The sequence below is a fragment of the Styela clava genome, chromosome 4, assembly GCF_964204865.1.
Source record: "Styela clava chromosome 4, kaStyClav1.hap1.2, whole genome shotgun sequence".
Taxonomy (NCBI): domain Eukaryota; kingdom Metazoa; phylum Chordata; class Ascidiacea; order Stolidobranchia; family Styelidae; genus Styela; species Styela clava.
In genome coordinates, this window is record NC_135253.1 from 22,826,020 (window position 1) to 22,849,603 (window position 23,584).

Consider the following 23,584-nt stretch of genomic DNA (forward strand, 5'->3'; position numbering starts at 1 on the left):
AAATGCACTTTCCCGTTGAAGAACTGAAACCTCAGAATGACGTGAAGATTTTAGTAATTAATATGCCATTATGTGACGACTTTGTCGTCTGTGTCGCCCAATTTGTATTTTGAGAGCGTCATCTGTTTAATTGCTAACGTATAAACAATCAATAAACTAATTTCGCCCGCCCATCTACATCGCGACGCGTTGGTGGTTCAGTGGTAGAATTCTCGCCTGCCACGCGGGAGGCCCGGTTTCGATTCCCGGCCAATGCAATCCTTATTTTTTAAAGAATTGAATATCGAATAACCTTGATAGGAAAACCCCAGATACTCAGCATCCTACACCTCTAATTATAGCCATACGTATTAATAGCAAGAGTCCCATACTTCCGTGCATGGCCTGGTTCGAAGTTAACATACTTTCATCTGTTAAATGATTATTGAAAATTCTCATATCATTAAAAGCATTTTATTCGACTCTTGGATGAAAAATCATACAATTAATATCATATTGCACTCGAATTAATACAAGGAGGAAATAAATGAAAAAATATTGAAAACTCACTCGTACTGATCACTCATGTCAGGCTACAAAATTTAAGTAAGGATAGATTCGATTTTAAAATATATCAATAATAAAGTACGCATCAACATCAAACGGTAGCGCAGCAAGAGGGATTCGGGACCGAACGTAACAGAAAGCAGACGCGTTGGAATTTCCGAGCCGCCGACTGTGTAATGTAGAAACGATACCCTGGCTACATCCCTGATTTAAACAAAATTAGAATAATAGAAAGGGATTATAGCTCTAATTATAACAATACAAAGTATTGGAATGTGTGAAATTTTTATATCCGAGTTGTTTGGCCTCTCACAATAATTTTACTATTTGTCTGAAATGACATACAGCGAATGCGTGACAATCTTATAGTGTAAATTACGATTTTACTTATGATACAAAGTGAACTCTATAGAAACAGTAACTTTTAATATAGGAATACTTACAAAAATCCGAAAATTTTAAAATTCCGAATTTCATTTAAAAATCTCCGGCAATATTGCTACAAAGGCATATATTCGAACATAACATACATGATAGTAGAATCCGGATGGAGCAGTAGATGGAGAAATTTAACTTTTTCATCATGATTATACTATATAACGATAGATACAAGATACCGATATTAGATGATAAGTATCACGTGATTGGAATCGAAATCGAAAATAGTGGATTCAAATTCTCGCATAAAGTTGATGTTTTTCATCGCATATAAATGGACGAAAATAAATACACTTTCACAGTTAAAGGAACTGAAACCTCAGAATGACGTGGAGATTTTAGTAATTAAAATGCCATTGTGTAACGACTGTGTCGTCTGTGTCGCCCAATTCGTATTTCGAGAGCGTCATCTGTTTTAATTGCTAACGTGTAAACAATCAATAAGTAATTTCGCCAGCCCATCCACGTCGCGGCGCATTGGTGGTTCAGTGGTAGAATTCTCGCCTATTATTCGCTATTTGATTAAGGCAACCCTTCACCGGGTTAGGCCCTCGATAGCGAAGAAGCAAGAAGAAAAGAAACGAAGAAGAAGATGAATTACGCCGAAGCCGTCTCAACAACGTCTACACCTACAAGAGAAGAAACATCTGCACCGACTACACGACCTCGCACTCTGTTCCTGACTACCACCGAAGACCTGGACTTCCCTCGATTGTTCGACATCCTGAAGACCGACTCAACCACCTGCAACTACGTCGACCACATCACGGGACTCTTCGAGGGAAGAAGAGGTCAGTGGATATGCACTTTTTCCGCCACCGAAGACCCCAACTCTAGCTGCCGCGATCAATTCTTGCACGACACAAAGGATCAAATAAGAGTTTCAGGCGGTACTATTACGGTATCACTGCCAACCGAAGCACCAATTCGAATATCCGTTCGATGGATACCGGGATAAACGTCCTACAAAAAGGCTGTGGCTACAATCGAAAGACTGCAGTGCGGAAAAGTGCGGAATGCCACCAGAAACTGGTACAAAGGTACGGCTATCTATAATGGATATACTTCTTTTTTTATAGAAAATTTTAAAAAAGACCGGTTACCTGATTACTTGATGATTGATGGAAAGAGTTGTAAGACGTATTTACCCCGAGAGTTGTATGTGCCAACCTGCGGAAGGTGCTTGAAGCCCGGTCACAATTTCATCGAATGTGAGAGCGAACCCGTTTGTCGCTATTGCAAAGAAATGGGGCATATTTTAAAGGATTGCCCATCCAAACGGAATGATTTTCCAACAACTTCTGGATATACGTGGACCATACCAAAGCGAAGACGAATGCAGACAACCAACCCACCTTATTCGGAACTACAAACCAATATCATTCGAAATGCTTCACAACCTGCAGCAACTTCAAACAACTCAACGGAACTACCAAATGACGTACAACCTACTGTGGAATTACAAAATGACGCACTACCTAATATGGAGTTACAAAATGAAGAACAACCAAATATGGATATACGGGAATTACAAAGCACAGTCAACCAAAATGTCTTACAACCTGCAACAACTCCAGAGAACTGCTCGCACACCGCCACAACCAACAACAAGCAAGGCAATTCGATGCCAGAATCTGACTTCGTCTCGGAGGTACATGAGTTCTCATCCTCCTCAAACTCCGATGATCTAAAAGAAATAAGCAACTGGTCAGAGTGCGAAGATGCGGGGAGCGTTTTGAGCCCTCTATCAACACCGCCGAACCTACCACTGCCCAAACAAACAAGGCAGTCGCCGAGATTGAAACAAACGTCGACGATAGGCAACACTCCTTTTCATCCTCCATCAAAAAGTAACCCGTATGTGAGAGTGATGGTGCAAAACATCCAGGCTCCGGACATATCAACCTCTTCCGTCTTCAGCACCACACCTGATGAAACATCCTCTGCACCAGCAATTCTGGAATATAACAAATCACAACCAAATACCGTGGACTTAACTGAATCAAATCTCGACAACTCGGATTACGCAAATAAAAGAAGCCGCGAAGAAACGTCATCGGACTCCTCATTCTCAACTACCATGAAATTTAGACTAGCTGGCAAAAAGAAAAAGTAGTTGTAAGTAAATTCGAATCCAACAAATCAAATTTCTATACACTTGACATTTATTTCGGTCTCTATACATCACGCCTATAAAAATGTGCCCAGTTGAGGGCATAAAACTCAACTTTAGATTATACCATCCCACTTATAGCGGATGTGATGAATGGAAGACTACCTCTTAATGTGGTATATAAAATGGTGATCTCTATGGCAAAGAGAATTGATCCATAAAACTTCCGTCGACATAGTATGGGTATGAAGGCTTTGTGACTGAATTCCAGACTCTGTCGTTCTGATCCAAAAAAAAATAAAAATAAAAAATAAAAAAAATAAATAAATAAAAAAATAAAAAAAAATTCTCGCCTGCCACGCGGGAGGCCCGGGTTCGATTCCCGGCCAATGCAATCCTTCTCTTTTAAAAAATTGAATATCGAATAACCTTGACTAATAGTTGAGGTTGCGTGAAACTAACTACCTTTCCTTGCGCTTCCTTTGCGCAGGTGGATCCGTATGCGTATTACGCAAGGATGCTGTAGCAAGAGTGTAAATGGCTACTATAAACGCGGGTTGAGTCCGCAAAGGTTTTCGCCGGTGGAAAAATAGTCCGCGACCAAAAAAGGTTGGCAAACGCTGGTCTAAAAGAGCGTTTTCAATTTAGAAAATGTAGGTTGCCACCAGTGACACGCACCAGAAAAAAAATTATTCCCCGGGTTTCGAGCTCGTGAGAAACACCGCTTAGGTATCCATCCACGCACGTGCCGACTCGTGTTTTCATCGGAAATTCGCAAGTGAGTTGTGAAATCCAATCGTTTGATTGATCGTTTGAATAAACTTTCTTTTTATGTTTTATGTAAGTTCTAACGTAAATCGTAACTTGGCTGATGGTTAAGTTTAGCAAAAACGTTTGCGGCAAGCAGTGAATTTCTGGCTCGCTGCGGACTCGTTCATACGCTCCGCGGACTCATTTGAGACCGCGGACTCGGGTTGGGAAACACTGTTTTAGACATTGCAAATCGCAAAATTTCGCGTGCTACTGTAGTACACGTGTATTAGGGCATTTTCCCTTAGGATTCTTTTCTTTGCTACGAACAGCTCAAATTTGTCAAATTCACAAAAATACGAACAAAAAAATATGACAGCGACTGAACACAAAAATATGACAGCGATAACAACTTCGAAAGATCGCAAAAAATAAGTATCAAAACTAAATATAATCGGGCAATATATTCGCACATTATTATGTTCGCGGATGACCGTGAAATTTTTAAGAAGTAATACTTTCATCTTGCTATAAGTCGACGCAACAGCTTTTAGCGTTCTATTAGAAGATACAGCAAATATATGTTATCGGGATTTCTTTCTCCGAGTTTGGAACTGGTGTTTCAAGACCCATGGTGCAGGGACGTGTCTAACTTTCTGCTGCCAGGGACGAGTTTCTGATAATGATGCCCCTTATTCCTCCCACTTTCACCAATAATTTTGGGAATAAACAAATTATAGAAGTTGTTATACATGAGCTTGGGGGGGGGGGCAAACATTTCATTTTTACTGCGGTTTTTACTTGCGGCGAATTTCGTATTTTAAAATTCGTTAAAATTCTGTTGTGTTTGGTTTTATTACTTCTTCACACAGAGTACGGTTGCTATAAACGCGGGTTGAGTCCGCAAAGGTTTTCGCCGGTGGAAAAATAGTCCGCGACCAAAAAAGGTTGGCAAACGCTGCCCTAGAATGTGACTTTATTAACTATAATTCAACGTTTCATCAAGATATGACAAGAAATAGTAATTAGAGTGCCATTATGAAGCGACTGTGTCGCACAATTCGTATTTCGAGAGCGTTATCTGTCTGTAATTGTTAATGTTTAACTGTAAACGATAAAGAGAGTAATTTGGAGCATTGCCTGTCGTCACAGCGCATTGGTGGTTCAGTTGTAGAATTCTCGCCTGCCACGCTGGAGGCCCGGGTTCGATTCCCGGCCAATGCAATCGCTTTCGTCACGAACGCCTAGAATATTGTGTAATATTAATCTCGAACCTCAATATTGCGTCTTTTAGATTTAAATGACCTGGAATATTTCGTTATGTTTATATCCGAAGGGTTTGTGTTTTTGCAATAATTGTTCTATTTGTCTGGAACACCGAACAGCAAAAATCCTACAGTGTAAAATAGGTTTCACCCCTGCGAACACAGCGAACTCTACAAAATACAGTAATTTTGATTCCTTTCAAAAAAAAATTCATAATTTGAAGGATTGCGAATTTCATTTAAAATAAATTCTTTAGACACAAGCAACTCAACCTTTTTTAACGAAGTAAATATTGTAAAATCTCGCCGAGGATATGCTCACATACAAAACGGCATCTAGTCTTTTGAATCCTTTTTATATTTTTCAGAAACTATCGCAAGTGAGATCTATCTGCGTTTGTTTGTTATTATTAATATTTTTAATTCGGACCCCCTGAAGTATACGCACCAAGATAGCGCACAACCTGAACTCAGTTTGTGTACCAGGTTAGGCTTCAGGTTATGCGACGTCTTGGTGCGCATACTTCAGGGGTACCCTTAGTTCTTTGTTTTTAAAATTTAGTGTTCAACTGTAAACAATAAATAAAGTAATTTGTAGCACCAATTGGCAGCACAGCGCATTGGTCGTCCCGTGGTATAATTCTTGCCTGCCACGCGGGAGGCCCGGGTTCATCGAGTTTTCGAAATCGTTGCGTGGGTTTACTTACCAAAATAGATGCTTCAAAGTTTTCACGCTATGATACTTCCCATTACTATTGATAAACACTTTAATCAAATAACAAATATATATCAAACAATAAAATCTACTAAAAATTAAAATCAGAAACTCTTAAGCTTTTGTTGAAAAAACAAGCGACAGACGGAAGATTTTCAAGCGACCAATATGTTGGGAAGCACTGACAGCGATGATAATACATAGCAGAACTTTTTTCACGATGAAGAAAACCAAAACAGATCACCAAAACGAATATCGAAAAGTCAATGAGATAGCGATACTAGATAAACATGACGTGGTTTGAATCGTAATCCAATTCATATTTCTTGCCCAAACTTGATAGTTTTAGATGACTGAAATAAAATGTATTTTCCTAGTAGAAGAACTGAAATCTAGGAATGTGACTTTATTAACTATAATTCAACGGTAACTTTTAACATATGAATCCTCACAAAAATCCAAAAATTTTAAAGTTCCGAATTTCATTTAAAAATCTCCGGCAATATTGCTACAAAGGCATATATTTGAACATAGCATACATTATAGTAGAATCCGGATGGAGCAGTAGATGGAGAAATTTAACTTTTTCATCATGATTATACTATATAACGATAGATACAAGATACCGATATTGGATAAGTATCACGTGATTGGAATCGAAATCATAACTGGTGGATTCAAATTCTTGCATAAAGTTGATGTTTTTCATCGCATTTAAATGGACGAAAATAAATACACATTCCCAGTTGAAGTACTAAAACCTCAGAATGACGTGGAGATTTTAGTAATTAAAATGCCATTATGTAACGACTGTGTCGTCTGTGTCGCCCAATTCGTATTTCGAGAGCGTCATCTGTTTTAATTGCTAACTTGTAAACAATCAATAAAGTAATTTCGCCCGCCCATCTACATCGCGGCGCATTGGTGGTTCAGTGGTAGAATTCTCGCCTGCCACGCGGGAGGCCCGGGTTCGATTCCCGGCCAATGCAGTCCTTCCCTTTTAAAGAATTGAATATCGAATAACCCTAATACAAAACCCCCAGGTACTTAGCATCCTACACCTCTAATTATAGCCATACGTATTAATAGCAAGAGTCCCATACTTCCGTGCATGGCCTGGTTCGAAGTAAACATACTTTCATCTGTTAATTGATTATTGAAAATTCTCATATAATGAAAAGCATTGTATTCGAATCTTGGATGAAAAATCATACAATTAATATCATATTCCTCTCGAATTAATACAAGGAGGAAATATATGAAAAAAATATTGAAAACTCACTCGTACTGATTACTCATACCAGGCTACAAAATTTAAGTAAGAGTCCGATACTTCCGTGAATGGCCTGGTTCGAAGTAAGCATACTTTCCTTTGTTAATTTATCATTGAAAATTCTCATATAATGAAAAGCATTTTATTCGACTCTTGGATGAAAAATCATAAAATTGATATCATATTGCACTCGAATTAATACAAGGAGGAATTATATAAAAAAAAAATATTTGAAAAGTCACTCGTACTGATTACGCATGTTAAATAATCAATAAGATCAGTGACTGCTTTTCTTGTCATTGTTAAACTATGTATGTCTGAAGAAGTTTGACAGACGACACGTTACAGAAATATATTTGCGTTAGTGTGCAGAAAGACTCTTGAATCACTTAACATACATCACATGATAGTAGAATCCGGATGGAGCAGTAGCTTGGGAAATTTAACTATTTCATCATCCAAACTGGTGGATTCAAATTCTTGCATAAAGTTGATGTTTGTCAACGCATTTAAATAGACGAAAATAAAACGCTTTCCCATCATCAGAATGACGTGAAAATTTTAGTAATTAAAATGACATTATGGAGCGAATGTGTCGCCCAATTCCGAGAGCGTCATTTGTTTTTAATTATTAATATTTAACGGTAAACAATCAACAAAGTAATTTGGAGCGCCAATTTACAAGGCGCGAATTGGTGGTTCAGTGGTAGAATTCTCGCCTGCCACGCGGGAGGCCCGGGTTCGATTCCTGCCCAATGCGATAGTATGGCAAAAAAATGAGTTTCCATTACTAAACCCAACACCTTATCTCTATTTCTATCAATACCTAAAGGTCCTGTGCGTGGCCCAGTTCGGAATAGGCCCGCGTTCCCTTATACTCTTCTTATACAAATTCTCAATTCATGTAAAAGCAATTGAAGTATTGAATGAAAATTATATAATTAATATCATATTGCACATGAATTGATACACTTGGAAATTATATGGAAAAAAATGATTGCAAAGCCAGTAGAGAAAAGAATCGTATACCTACCCATCACTAACGATTTATTAGAGTAATGTTTGAGGTGTTATTTTGTTGCAGTAAAAATGGTTTGGAAGTTTGATCCATAGCATAAAAATGATTAATATATGAATAATTTGTTATTCTCAAATTTTGCGATCACTTTTTAATAAATAACAAACTTATACCAACTGTCAAACTCTACAAAAAAAAACTATATAATTCCAATGCACAAAATAATAGTATTTTCGATCTTGTGAATTCTTACCCATTTTTCGCAAAGCATTATTTACGAATTATGTTTTACGTTCTTTAGACATCCCTAGTAATGTTCCTATCAGTAATAAAAATTAAAACATGATGGTAATAGTGATTTAATGAGGCAGTTTGATAAATTATGCAGCTATGGATGGAGGTGTGAATGGAGTTGACTCTCTGATCATGACATACTCTCTGGCACTTCTGTTGGCAATTTTTGTCCTCTGAATCCTGCCAATACATTGTCCACAGAATCCGGATGGAGCAGTAGATCACGTAATTGGAATCGAAATCGAAACTGGTGGATTCAAAATCTTGCATGAAGTTGATGTTTGTCATCGTACTTAAATGGACGGAAATAAATGCACTTTCCCGTTGAAGAACTGAAACCTCAGAATGACGTGAAGATTTTAGTAGTTAAAGTGCCACTATGTGACGACTGTGTCGCCCAATTCGTATTTCGAGAGCGTCATCTGTTTAATTGCTAACGTGTAAACAATCAATAAGGTAATTTCGCCCGCCGATCTACATCGCGGTGCATTGGTGGTTCAGTGGTAGAATTCTCGCCTGCCACGCGGGAGGCCCAGGTTCGATTCCCGGCCAATGCAATCCTTCTCTTTTAAAGAATTGAATATCGAATAACTCTAATAGAAAACCCCCAAATACTCAGCATCCTACACTTAAAAGCATTTTATTCGACTATTGGATGAAAAATCATACAATTAATATCATATTGCACTCGAATTAATACAAGGAGGAAATATATGAGAAAAATATTGAAAACTCTCTCGTATTGATTACTCATGCCAGACTATAAAATTTAGGTAAGGATATATTCGATTTTAAAATATATCAATAATAAAGTACGCATCAACATCAAACGGTACCGCAGCAAGAGGGATTCGGGACCGAACGTAACAGAGAGCAGTCGCGTTGGAATTTCCGAGCCGCCAACTGTGTAATGTAGAAACGATAAACTGGCTGCATCCCTGATTTAAACAAAATAAGACTAATAGAAATTGATTATAGCTCCAATGATAACAATACATAGTATTTGAATGTGTGAGATTTTTATATCCGAATGGTTTTGCGTTTCACAATGATTTTGCTATTTTCTGAAATGACAAACAGCGAAGGCGTGACAATCTTATAGTGTAAATTAGGATTTTATTTATGAGACAAAGTGAACTCTATAAAAAACAGTAAATTTTAATATATGAATCCTTACAAAAATCCGAAAAATTTAACATCCCGAATTTTATTTAGAAAACTCCAGCAATATTGCTACAAAGGCATATATTCGAACATAACGTACATAATATTATAATCCGGATGGAGCAGTAGATCACGTGATTGGAATCGAAATCGAAACTGAAGGATTCAAATTCTTGCATGAAGTTGATGTTTGTCATCGCACTTAAATGGAAGTAAATAAATGCACTTTCCCGTTGAAGAACTGGAACCTCAGAATGACGTGAAGATTTTAGTGATTAAAGTGCCACTATGTGACGACTGTGTCGTCTGTGTCGCCCAATTCTTATTTCGAGAGCGTCATCTGTTTAATTTTTAACGTGTAAACAATCAATAAAGTAATTTCGCCCGCCCATCTATATGGCGGCGCATTGGTGGTTCGGTGGTAGAATTCTCGCCTGCCACGCGGGAGACCCGGGTTCGATTCCCGGCCAATGCAATCCTTCTCTTTTAAAGAATTGAATGTCGAATAACCCTAATAGAAAACCCCCAGATACTCAGCATCCTACACCTCTAATTATAGCCATACGTATTAATAGCAAGAGTCCCAAACTTCCGTGCATGGCCTGGTTCGAAGTAAACATACTTTCATCTGTTAATTGATTATTGAACATTCTCATATCATTAAAAGCATTTTATTCGACTCTTGTATGAAAAATCATACAATTAATATCATATTGCACTCGAATTAATACAAGGAGGAATTATATGAAAAAAATATTGAAAAGTCACTCCTACTTATTACTCATGCCAGGCTACAAAATTTAAGTAAGGATATGAAATATATCAATAATAAAGTACGCATCAACATCAAACGGTAGCGCAGCAAGAGGGATTCGGGACCGAACGTAACAGAAAGCAGTCGCGTTGGAGTTTCCGAGCCGCCGACTGTGTAATGTAGAAACGATAACCTGGCTGCACCTCTGATTTAAACAAAATTAGACTAATAGAAAGTGATTATAACTCTAATGATAACAATACGAAGTATTGGAATGTGTGAGATTTTTATATCCGAATAGTTTGGCCTTTCACAATAATTTTGCTATTTTCTGAAATGACAAACAGCGAAGGCGTGACAATCTTATAGTGTAAATTAGGATTTTATTTATGAGGCAAAGTGAACTCTATAAAAAACAGTAAATTTTAATATATGAATCCTTACAAAAATCCAAAATTATTGAAATTTCGAATTTCATTTATTATCTCCGGCAATATTGCTACAAAGGCATATATTCGAACATAACATACATAATATTAGAATCCGGCTGGAGCAGTAGATCACGTGATTGGAATCGAAATCGAAACTGATGGATTCAAATTCTTGATTGAAGTTGATGTTTGTCATCGCACTTAAATGGACGGAAATAAATGCACTTTCCCGTTGAAGAACTGAAACCTCAAAATGACGTGAAGATTTTAGTAATTAAAGTGCCACTATGTGACGACTGTGTCGCTCAATTCGTATTTCGAGAGCGTCATCTGTTTAATTGCTAACGTGTAAACAATCAATAAGGTAATTTTGCCCGCCAATCTACATCGCGGTGCATTGGTGGTTCGGTGGTAGAATTCTCGCCTGCCACGTGGGAGGCCCGGTTTCGATTCCCGGCCAATGCAATCCTTATTTTTCAGAGAATTGAATATCGAATAACCTTGATAGGAAACCACCAGATACTCAGCATCCTACACCTCTAATTATAGCCATACGTATTAATAGCAAGAGTCCCATACTTCCGTGCATGGCCAGGTTCGAAGTAAACATACTTTCATCTGTTAATTGATTATTGAAAATTATTGAAAAAACAAATGAAAAAAATATTGAAAACTGACTCGTACTGATTACTCATGCCAGGCTACAAAATTTAAGTAAGGATATAATCGCTTTTAAAATATATTAATAATAAAGTACGCATCAACATCGAACGGTAGCGCAGCAAGAGGAGGGATTCGGGACCGAACGTAACAGAAAGCAGTCGCGTTGGAATTTCCGAGCCGCCGACTGTGTAATGTAGAAACGATAACCTGGCTACATCCCTGATTTGAACAAAATTAGACTTATAGAAAATGATTATAGCTCTAATTATAACAATACAAAGTATTGGAATGTGTGAGATTTTTATATCCGAATTGTTTGGCCTCTCACAATAATTTTACTATTCGTCTGAAATGACATACAGCGAATGCGTGACAATCTTATAGTGTAAATTAGGATTTTACTTATGATACAAAGTGAACTCTATAAAAACAGTAACTTTTAATATAGGAATCCTTACAAAAATCCGAAAATTTTAAAATTCCGAATTTTTATTTAAAAATCTCCGGCAATATTGCTACAAAGGCATTTATTCGAACATAACATACATAATAGTAGAATCCGGATGGAGCAGTAAATGGGGAAATTTAAATTTTTCATCATGATTATACTATATAACGATAGATACAAGATACCGATATTGGATAAGCATCACGTGATTAGAATCGAAATCAAAACTGGTGGATTCAAATTCTTGCATAAAGTTGATGTTTGTCATCGCATTTAAATGGACGGAACGGTATGCAATTTCCCGATCGAGAACTGAAACCTCAGAATGACGTGAAGATTTTAGTAGTTAAAGTGCCATTATGTAACGACTTTGTCGTCTGTGTCGCCCAATTCGTATTTCGAGAGCGTCATATGTTTCAATTTCTAAACAATCGATGAAACAATCGTGTAAACAATCGATGAAGTAATTTCGCCCGTCCATCTATCTTGCAGCGCGTTGGAGGTTCAGTGGTAGATTTCTCGCCTGCCACGCGGGAGGCCCGGGTTCGATTTTCGGCCAATGCAAATGCTCTTTTAGAGGATTGAATATCGAATGACCCTAATACGGAACCCCCAGATACTCAGCATCCTACGCCTCTAATTATAGCAATTCGTATATCATAGCAAGAGACCCATGCATAGCCTGGTTCCAAGTAAACCTACTTTCCTTTGTTAATTGATCATTGAAAATTCTCATTTAATGAAAAGCATATTATTCGACTCTTGAATGAAAAATTATGCAATTAATACCATACTGCATTAGAATTAATACAAGGAGGAAATATGTTGATATAAAGTTGATGTTTGTCATCGCATTTAAATGGACGCAAATCAAGGCACTTTCCCGTTGAAGAACTGAAACCTTAGAATGACGTCGCGGAGCGTTGGTGGTTCAGTCGCCTGCCACGCGGGAGGCCCGGGTTCGATTCCCGGCAAATGCACATCCTCTTTTAAAGGATTGAATATCGAATAACCCTAATACGGAACCCCCAGATATTCAGCATCCTACACCTCTAATTATAGCAATACGTATCATGGCAAGAGTCCCATGCATGGCCTGGTTCGAAGTAAACCTACTTTCCTTTGTTAATTTATCATTGAAAATTTTCATATAATGAAAAGCATTTCATTCGACTCTTGAATGAAAAATTATGCAATTAATATCATTGAAAATTTTCATATAATGAAAAGCATTTCATTCGACTATTGAATGAAAAATTATGTAATTGATATCATTGAAAATTCTCATATATTGAAAAGCATTTTAATCGACTCTTGAATGAAAAATTATGCAATTAATATCATTGAAAATTCTCATATAATGAAAAGCATTTCATTCGAATCTTGAATGAAAAATTATGTAATTAATATCATTGAAAATTCTCATATAATGAAAAGCATTTCATTCGACTCTTGAATGAAAAATTATGTAATTAATATCATTGAAAATTCTCATATAATGAAAAGCATTTTAATCGACTTTTGAATGAAAAATTATGCAATTAATATCATACTGCATTAGAATTAATACAAGGAGTTATATGAAAAAAATGATTAAAAAGTCTCTCCTACTGATTACTTATGACAGGCTACAAAATTTAGGTAAGGATATATTTGATTTCAAAATATATCAATAATAAAGTACTCATCAACATCGAACGGTAGCGCAGCAAGGGGATTCGGGATCGAACATAACAGAAGCAGTCGCGTTGGAATTTCCGAGCCGTCGACTGTGTAATGTAGAAACGATAACCTGGTTGCACCCCTGATTTAAACAAAATTAGACTAATAGAAAGTGATTATAGCTCTAATGATAACAATACAAAGTATTTGAATGTGTGAGATCTTTATATCCGAATATTTTGGCGTTTCACAATAATTTTGCTATTTTCTGAAATGAAAAACAGCGAAGGCGTGCGTGACAATTTTATAGTGTAAATTAGGATTTTATTTATGAGACAAAGTAAACTCTATAAAAAACAGTAAATTTTAATATATGAATCCTTACAAAAATCCGAAAAATTCAAAATTCCGTATTTCATTTAAAAATCTACGGCAATATTGCTACAAAGGCATATATACGAATAATACATAAATAATAGTAGAATCCGGATGGAGCAGTGAATTGGAAAATTTAAATTTTTCATCATGATTATACTATATAACGATAGATACATGATTCCGATATTGGATAAGTGTTACGTGATTAGAATCGAAATCTAAACTGGTGAATTCAAATTCTTGCATAAAGTTGATGTTTTTCATCGCTTATAAATGGACGAAAATAAATACACTTTCATAGTTAAAGGAACTGAAACCTCAGAATGACGTGGAGATTTTAGTAATTGAAATGCCATTGTGTAACGACTGTGTCGTCTGTGTCACCCAATTCGTATTTCGAGAGCGTCATCTGTTTTAATTGCTAACCTGTAAACAATCAATAAAGTAATTTCGCCCGCCCATCTACATCGCGACGCATTGGTGGTTCAGTGGTAGAATTCTCGCCTGCCACGCGGGAGGCCCGGGTTCGATTCCCGGCCAATGCAATCCTTCTCTTTTAAAGAATTGAATATCGAATAACCCTAATAGAAAACCCCCAGATACTCAGCATCCTACAGCTCTAATTATAGCCATACGTATTAATAGCAAAAGTCCCATACTTCCGTGCATGGCCTGGTTCGAAGTAAACATACTTTCATCTGTTAATTGATTATTGAAAATTCTCATATCATCAAAAGCATTTTATTCGACTCTTGGATGAAAATTCATACAATTAATATCATAGTGCACTCGAATTAATACAAGGAGGAAATATATGAAAAAAATATTGAAAACTCACTCGTACTGATTACTCATGTCAGGCTACAAAATTTAAGTAAGGATATATTCGATTTTAAAATATATCAATAATAAAGTACGCATCAACATCAAACGGTAGCGCAGCAAGGGGGATTCGGGTCCGAACGTAACAGAAAGCAGTCGCTTTGGAGTTTCCGGGCCGCCGACTGTGTAATGTAGAAACGATAAACTGGCTGCATCCCTGATTTAAACAAAATTAGACCAATAGAAAGTGATTATAACTCTAATGATAACAATACGAAGTATTTGAATGTGTGAGATTTTTTTATCCGAATGGTTTGGCGTTTCACAATAATTTTGCTATTTGTCTGAAATGACGAAAAGCGAGGGCGTGACAATCTTATAGTGTAAATTAGGATTTCACTCCTGAAACAAAGTAAACTCTATAAAAACAGTAACTTTTAATATATGAATCCTTACAAAAATCCGAAAATTTTAAAATTCCGTATTTCATTTAAAAATCTACGGCAATATTGCTACAAAGGCATATATATATTCGAACATAACATACATAATAGTAGAATTCGGATGGAGCAGTAGATTGGAAAATTAAACTTTTTCATCATGATTATACTATATAACGATAGATACAAGATACCGATATTGGATAAGTATCACGTGATTAGAATCGAAATCGAAACTGGTGGATTCAAATTCTTGCATAAAGTTGATGTTTGTCATCGCATTTAAATGGACGGAAATGTATCCACTTTCCCGTTGAAGAACTGGAACTTCAGAATAACGTGAAGATTTTGGTAATTAAAGTGTCATTATGTAACGACTGTATCGTCAGTGTCGCCCAATTCGTATTTCGAGAGCGTCATATGTTTCAATTGCAACGTGTAAACAATCGATGAAGTAATTCCGCCAGCTCGTCCAAGTCGCGGCGCATTGGTGGTTCAGTGGTAGAATTCTCGCCTGCCACGCGGGAGGCCCGGGTTCGATTCCCGGCCAATGCAAATGCTCTTTTAAAGGATTGAATATCGAATAACCCTAATAGGAAACCCCCAGATACTCAGCATCCTACAACTCTAATTATAGCCATACGTATTGATAGCAAGAGCCCATACTTCCCTGCACGGCCTGGTTCGAAGTAAACATACTTTCGTTTGTTAATTGATCATTAAAAATTTTCATATGATGAAAAGCATTTTATTCGACTCTTGGACGAAAAATTATACAATTAATATCATATTGCACTCGAATTAATACATGGAGGAATTATATAAAAAAAAATATTTGAAAAGTCACTCGTACTGATTACTCATGCCAGGCTACAAAATTTAAGTAAGGATATATTCGATTTTAAAATATATCAATAATAAAGTACGCATCAACATCAAACGGTAGCGCAGCAAGAGGGATTCGGGACCGAACGTAACAGAAAGCAGTCGCGTTGGAATTTCCGGGCCGCCGACTGTGTAATGTAGAAACGATAAACTGGCTGCATCCCTGATTTAAACAAAATTAGACTAATAGAAAGTGATTATAGCTTTAATGATAACAATACGAAGTATTTGAATGTGTGAGACTTTTATATCCGAATGGTTTGGCGTTTCACAATAATTTTGCTATTTGTCTGAAATGACGAAAAGCGAGGGCGTGACAATCTTATAGTGTAAATTAGGATTTCACTCCTGAAACTAAGTAAACTCTACAAAAACAGTAACTTTTAATATATGAATCTTTACAAAAATCCGAAAAATTTGAAATCCCGAATTTTATTTAGAAAACTCCGGCTGTATTGCTACAAAAGCATATATTCGAACATAACATACATAATAGTAGAATCCGGATAGAGAAGTAGATTGGAAAATTTAAATTTTCCATCATGATTATACTATATAACGATAGATACATGATTCCGATATTGGATAAGTATCACGTGATTAGAATCGAAATCGAAACTGGTGAATTCAAATTCTTGCATAAAGTTGATGTTTTTCATCGCTTATAAATGGACGAAAATAAATACACTTTCACAGTTAAAGGAACTGAAACCTCAGAATGACGTGGAGATTTTATTATTGAAATGCCGTTGTGTAACGACTGTGTCGTCTGTGTCACCCAATTCGTATTTCGAGAGCGTCATCTGTTTTAATTGCTAACGTGTAAACAATCAATAAAGTAATTTCGCCCGCCCATATACATCGCGACGCATTGGTGGTTCAGTGGTAGAATTCTCGCCTGCCACGCGGGAGGCCCGGGTTCGATTCCCGGCCAATGCAATCCTTCTCTTCTAAAGAATTGAATATCGAATAACCCTAATAGGAAACCCCCAGATACTCAGCATCCTACAGCTCTAATTATAGCCATACGTATTAATAGCAAGAGTCCTATACTTCCCTGCACGGCCTGGTTCGAAGTAAACATACTTTCGTTTGTTAATTTATCATTAAAAATTTTCATATGATGAAAAGCATTTTATTCGACTCTTGGATGAAAAATTATACAATTAATATCATATTGCACTCGAATTAATACATGGAGGAATTATATAAAAAAAAATATTTGAAAAGTCACTCGTACTGATTACTCATGCCAGGCTACAAAATTCAAGTAAGGATATATTCGATTTTAAAATATATCAATAATAAAGTACGCATCAACGTCAAACGGTAGCGCAGCAAGAGGGATTCGGGACCGAACGTAACAGAGAGCAGTCGCGTTGGAATTTCCGAGCCGCCAACTGTGTAATGTAGAAACGATAAACTGGCTGCATCCCTGATTTAAACAAAATAAGACTAATAGAAAGTGATTATAGCTCTAATGATAACAATACATAGTATTTGAATGTGTGAGATTTTTATATCCGAATGGTTTTGCGTTTCACAATGATTTTGCTATTTTCTGAAATGACAAACAGCGAAGGCGTGACAATCTTATAGTGTAAAGTAGGATTTTATTTATGAGACAAAGTGAACTCTATAAAAAACAGTAAATTTTAATATATGAATCCTTACAAAAATCCAAAAAATTTAAAATCCCGAATTTTATTTAGAAAACTCCAGCAATATTGCTACAAAGGCATATATTCGAACATAACATACATAATATTATAATCCGGATGGAGCAGTAGATCACGTGATTGAAATCGAAATCGAAACTGAAGGATTCAAATTCTTGCATGAAGTTGATGTTTGTCATCGCACTTAAATGGAAGTAAATAAATGCACTTTCCCGTTGAAGAACTGAATCCTCAGAATGACGTGAAGATTTTAGTAATCAAAGTGCCACTATGTGACGACTGTGTCGTCTGTGTCGCCCAATTCTTATTTCGAGAGCGTCATCTGTTTAATTGCTAATGTGTAAACAATCAATAAAGTAATTTCGCCCGCCCATGTATATGGCGGCGCATTGGTGGTTCAGTGGTAGAATTCTCGCCTGCCACGCGGGAGGCCCGGGTTCGATTCCCGGCCAATGCAATCTTTCTCTTTTAAAGAATTGAATATCGAATAACCCTAATAGGAAACCCCCAGATACTCAGTATCCTACACCTCTAATTATAGCCATACGTATTAATAGCAAGAGTCCCATACTTCCGTGCATGGCCTGGTTCGAAGTAAACATTCGTTCATCTGTTAATTGATTATTGAAAATTCTCATATCATTAAAAGCATTTTATTCGACTCTTGGATGAAAAATCATACAATTAATATCATATTGCACTCGAATTAATACAAGGAGGAAATATATGAAAAAAATATTGAAAACTCACTCGTACTGATTACTCATGCCAGGCTACAAAATTTAAGTAAGGATATATTCGATTTTAAAATATATCAATAATAAAGTACGCATCAACATCAAACGGTAGTGCAGCAAGAGGGATTCGGGACCGAACGTAACAGAAAGCAGTCGCGTAGGAATTTCCGGGCCGCCGACTGTGTAATGTAGAAACGATAAACTGGCTGCATCCCTGATTTAAACAAAATTAGACTAATAGGAAGTGATTATAACTCTAATGATAACAATACGAAGTATTTGAATGTGTGAGATTTTTATATCCGAATGGTTTGGCGTTTCACAATAATTTTGCTATTTGTCTGAAATGACGAAAAGCGAGGGCGTGACAATCTTATAGTGTAAATTAGGATTTCACTCCTGAAACAAAGTAAACTCTACAAAAACAGTAACTTTTAATTAGGAATCCTTACAAAAATCCGAAAAATTTAAAATCCCGAATTTTATTTAGAAAACTCCGGCTGTATTGCTACAAAAGCATATATTCGAACATAACATACATAATAGTAGAATCCGGATGGAGCAGTAGAATGGAAAATTTAAATTTTTCATCATGATTATACTATATAACGATATATACATGATTCCGATATTGGATAAGTATCACGTGATTAGAATCGAAATCGAAACTGGTGAATTCAAATTCTTGCATAAAGTTGATGTTTTTCATCGGTTATAAATAAACGAGAATAAATACACTTTCACAGTTAAAGGAACTGAAACCTCAGAATGACGTGGAGATTTTAGTAATTTAAATGCCATTGTGTAACGACTGTGTCGTCTGTGTCACCCAATTCGTATTTCGAGAGCGTCATCTGTTTTAATTGCTAACATGTAAACAATCAATAAAGTAATTTCGCCCGCCCATCCACAACGCGACGCATTGGTGGTTCAGTGGTAGAATTCTCGCCTGCCACGCGGGAGGCCCGGGTTCGATTCCCGGCCAATGCAATCCTTCTCTTTTAAAGAATTGAATATCGAATAACCCTAATAGGAAACCCCCAGAAACTCAGCATCCTACAGCTCTAATTATAGCCATACGTATTAATAGCAAGAGTCCCATACATCCATGCACGGCCTGGTTCGAAGTAAACATACTTTCGTTTGTTAATTGATCATTAAAAATTTTCATATGATGAAAAGCATTTTATTCGACTCTTGTATGAAAAATCATACAATTAATATCATATTGCACTCGAATTAATACAAGGAGGAATTATACGAAAAAAATATTGAAAAGTCACTCCTACTTATTACTCATGCCAGGCTACAAAATTTAAGTAAGGATATGAAATATATCAATAATAAAGTACGCATCAACATCAAACGGTAGCGCAGCAAGAGGGATTCGGGACCGAACGTAACAGAAAGCAGTCGCGTTGGAGTTTCCGAGCCGCCGACTGTGTAATGTAGAAACGATAACCTGGCTGCATCCCTGATTTAAACAAAATTAGACTAATAGAAAGTGATTATAGCTCTAATGATAACAATACAAAGTATTTGAATGTGTGAGATTTTTATATCCGAATAGTTTGGCCTTTCACAATAATTTTGCTATTTTTTGAAATGACAAACAGCAAAGGCGTGACAATCTTATAGTGTAAATTAGGATTTTATTTATGAGACAAAGTGAACTCTATAAAAAACAGTAAATTTTAATATATGAATCCTTACAAAAATCCGAAAATATTGAAATTTCGAATTTCATTTATTATCTCCGGCAATATTGCTACAAAGGCATATATTCGAACATAACATACATAATATTAGAATCCGGCTGGAGCAGTAGATCACGTGATTGGAATCGAAATCGAAACTGATGGATTCAAATTCTTGATTGAAGTTGATGTTTTCATCGCACTTAAATGGACGGAAATAAATGCACTTTCCCGTTGAAGAACTGAAACCTCAGAATGACGTGGAGATTTTAGTAATTAAAGTGCCACTATGTGACGACTGTGTCGCTCAATTCGTATTTCGAGAGCGTCATCTGTTTAATTGCTAACGTGTAAACAATCAATAAGGTAATTTCGCCCGCCAATCTAAATCGCGGTGCATTGGTGGTTCAGTGGTAGAATTCTCGCCTGCCACGCGGAAGGCCCGGGTTCGATTCCCGGCCAATGCAATCCTTCTCTTTTAAAGAATTGAATATCGAATAACTCTAATAGAAAACCCCCAAATACTCAGCATCCTACACTTAAAAGCATTTTATTCGACTATTGGATGAAAAATCATACAAGTAATATCATATTGCACTCGAATTAATACAAGGAGGAAATATATGAAATAACTATAGAAAACTCTCTCGTACTGATTACTCATGCCAGACTACAAAATTTAGGTAAGGATATATTCGATTTTGAAATATATCAATAATAAAGTACGCATCAACATCAGACGGTAGCGCAGCAAGAGGGATTCGGGACCGAACGTAACAGAGAGCAGTCACGTTGGAATTTCCGAGCCGCCAACTGTGTAATGTAGAAACGATAAACTGGCTGCATCCCTGATTTAAACAAAATAAGACTAATAGAAAGTGATTATAGCTCTAATGATAACAATACATAGTATTTGAATGTGTGAGATTTTTACATCCGAATGGTTTTGCGTTTCACAATGATTTTGCTATTTTCTGAAATGACAAACAGCGAAGGCGTGACAATCCTATAGTGTAAATTAGGATTTTATTTATGAAACAAAGTAAACTCTACAAAAACAGTAACTTTTAATATATGAATCCTTACAAAAATCCAAAAAATTTAAAATCCCGAATTTTATTTAGAAAACTCCAGCAATATTGCTACAAAGGCATATATATTCGAACATAACATACATAATATTATAATCCGGATGGAGCAGTAGATCACGTGATTGGAATCGAAATCGAAACTGAAGGATTCAAATTCTTGCATGAAGTTGATGTTTGTCATCGCACTTAAATGGAAGTAAATAAATGCACTTTCCCGTTGAAGAACCGAAACCTCAGAATGACGTGAAGATTTTAGTAATTAAAGTGCCACTATGTGACGACTGTGTCGTCTGTGTCGCCCAATTCTTATTTCGAGAGCGTCATCTGTTTTAATTGCTAACGTGTAAACAATCAATAAAGTAATTTCGCCAGCCCATCTACATCGCGACGCATTGGTGGTTCAGTGGTAGAATTCTCGCCTGCCACGCGGGAGGCCCGGTTTCGATTCCCGGCCAATGCAATCGTTCTCTTTTAAAGAATTGAATATCGAATAACCCTAATAGGAAACCCCCAAAAACTCAGCATCCTACAGCTCTAATTATAGCCATACATATTAATAGCAAGAGTCCCATACTTCCGTGCATGGCCTGGTTCGAAGTAAACATACTTTCATCTGTTAATTGATTATTGAAAATTCTCATATAATGAAAAGCATTTTATTCGAATCTTGGATGAAAAATCATACAATTAATATCATATTGCACTCGAATTAATACAAGGAGGAATTATATGAAAAAAATATTGAAAACTCACTCCCACTTATTACTCATGCCAGGCTACAAAATTTAAGTAAGGATATAAAATATATCAATAATAAAGTACGCATCAACATCAAACGGTAGCGCAGCAAGAGGGATTCGGGACCGAACGTAACAGAAAGCAGTTGCGTTGGAGTTTCCGAGCCGCCGACTGTGTAATGTAGAAACGATAACCTGGCTGCACCCCTGATTTAAACAAAATTAGACTAATAGAAAGTGATTATAGGTCAACGATAACAATACAAAGTATTGGAATGTGTGAGATTTTTATATCCGAATGGTTTGGCGTTTCACAATGATTTTGCTATTTTCTGAATGACAAACAGCGAAGGCGTGCGTGACAATCTCATAGTGTAAATTAGGATTTTACTTATGAGACAAAGTAAACTCTATAAAAACAGTAACTTTTAATATATGAATCCTACAATACAAAAACCCAAAAAATTTAAAATTCCGAATTTCATTTAAAAATCTCCGGCAATATTGCTCAAAGGCATATGTTCGAACCTAACATACATGATAGTAGAATCCGGATGAAGCAGCATATTAGAAAATTTAACTTTTTTCATCATGATTATACGATATAACGTTAGATACAAGATACCGATATTAGATAAGTATCACGTGATTGGAATCGAAATCGGAACTAGTGGAATCAAATTCTTGCATAAAGTTGATGTTTTTCATCGCATTTAAATGGACGAAAGTAAATACACTTTCCCGTTGAAGAACTGAAACCTCAGAATGACGAAGATTTTAGTAATAAAAATGACATTATGGAGCGAATGTGTCGCCCAATTCGTATTTCGAGAGCGTCATCTGTTTTTAATTATTAATTTTGAACGGTAAACAATCAACAAACTAATTTGGAACGCCTCTATACGACGCGCGCATTGGTGGTTCAGTGGTAGAATTCTCGCCTGCCACGCGGGAGGCCCGGGTTCGATTCCCGGCCAATGCAATATTATTTTTTTCTGTATGGCAAAATTAATGAGTTCCATTACTAAACCCAACATCTTATCTCTAATTCTATCGATACCTCAAAGTCCTGTGCGTGGCCCAGTTCGGAGTAAGCCCGCGTTTCCTTATACTACAAGGAAACGCGGGCTTACTCCGAACTGGGCCACGCACAGGACGCACAAAATTACGCACCAGTGATTCCCATACTAGGGTCCGCGAAGCACTTTCGTAAGGTCCGCGGAATAAATCTGTTTTATGCCTCATAGTAAGATAATGCAAAAATTAAGTGCTTAAATCACTTTTTGTTTCGATCACGTTGTCCCATTGTGATGTCACAAAGCTGCGGATCTATGGCATCACAGAGAAAGTTAAATTGCTGTCATTCTAAGTTAACTAACTGCCGAGGTGTATCTGACGCTGCCTTTTGCACGTCTGTTAGTGGAGTTACAGTAGGTAGTTTACAATGCTTCTAAATGCTGTTTTACGCTTTTGTAGTGAACGGTAGATAGCGTTAACCAACTTTAGTTTTTCGCGCCACCCTTCACCGTGAAATGTCATTTTAAACTTTTTTAAATTCATGTTGACAGCAAGTGCATTTTCATT

General features: G+C 36.5%; 8 non-coding genes across 8 annotated transcripts; all 8 read left to right on the forward strand.

The window, feature by feature from the left end:
- The first annotated feature begins 6,745 nt into the window (after nt 1–6,745).
- Nucleotides 6,746–6,816, forward strand: Trnag-gcc (transfer RNA glycine (anticodon GCC)). Its single transcript has one exon. It is a non-coding gene; the product is annotated as a tRNA-Gly (tRNA).
- A 7,570-nt stretch (nt 6,817–14,386) lies between these two features.
- On the forward strand, nt 14,387–14,457 carry Trnag-gcc (transfer RNA glycine (anticodon GCC)). Its single transcript has one exon. It is a non-coding gene; the product is annotated as a tRNA-Gly (tRNA).
- A 1,201-nt stretch (nt 14,458–15,658) lies between these two features.
- Nucleotides 15,659–15,729, forward strand: Trnag-gcc (transfer RNA glycine (anticodon GCC)). Its single transcript has one exon. It is a non-coding gene; the product is annotated as a tRNA-Gly (tRNA).
- A 1,198-nt stretch (nt 15,730–16,927) lies between these two features.
- On the forward strand, nt 16,928–16,998 carry Trnag-gcc (transfer RNA glycine (anticodon GCC)). The gene has a single exon. It is a non-coding gene; the product is annotated as a tRNA-Gly (tRNA).
- A 1,126-nt stretch (nt 16,999–18,124) lies between these two features.
- Nucleotides 18,125–18,195, forward strand: Trnag-gcc (transfer RNA glycine (anticodon GCC)). The gene has a single exon. It is a non-coding gene; the product is annotated as a tRNA-Gly (tRNA).
- A 1,199-nt stretch (nt 18,196–19,394) lies between these two features.
- On the forward strand, nt 19,395–19,465 carry Trnag-gcc (transfer RNA glycine (anticodon GCC)). Its single transcript has one exon. It is a non-coding gene; the product is annotated as a tRNA-Gly (tRNA).
- A 1,103-nt stretch (nt 19,466–20,568) lies between these two features.
- Trnag-gcc (transfer RNA glycine (anticodon GCC)) lies at nt 20,569–20,639 on the forward strand. The gene has a single exon. It is a non-coding gene; the product is annotated as a tRNA-Gly (tRNA).
- A 2,272-nt stretch (nt 20,640–22,911) lies between these two features.
- Nucleotides 22,912–22,982, forward strand: Trnag-gcc (transfer RNA glycine (anticodon GCC)). Its single transcript has one exon. It is a non-coding gene; the product is annotated as a tRNA-Gly (tRNA).
- Nucleotides 22,983–23,584: the final 602 nt, after the last annotated feature.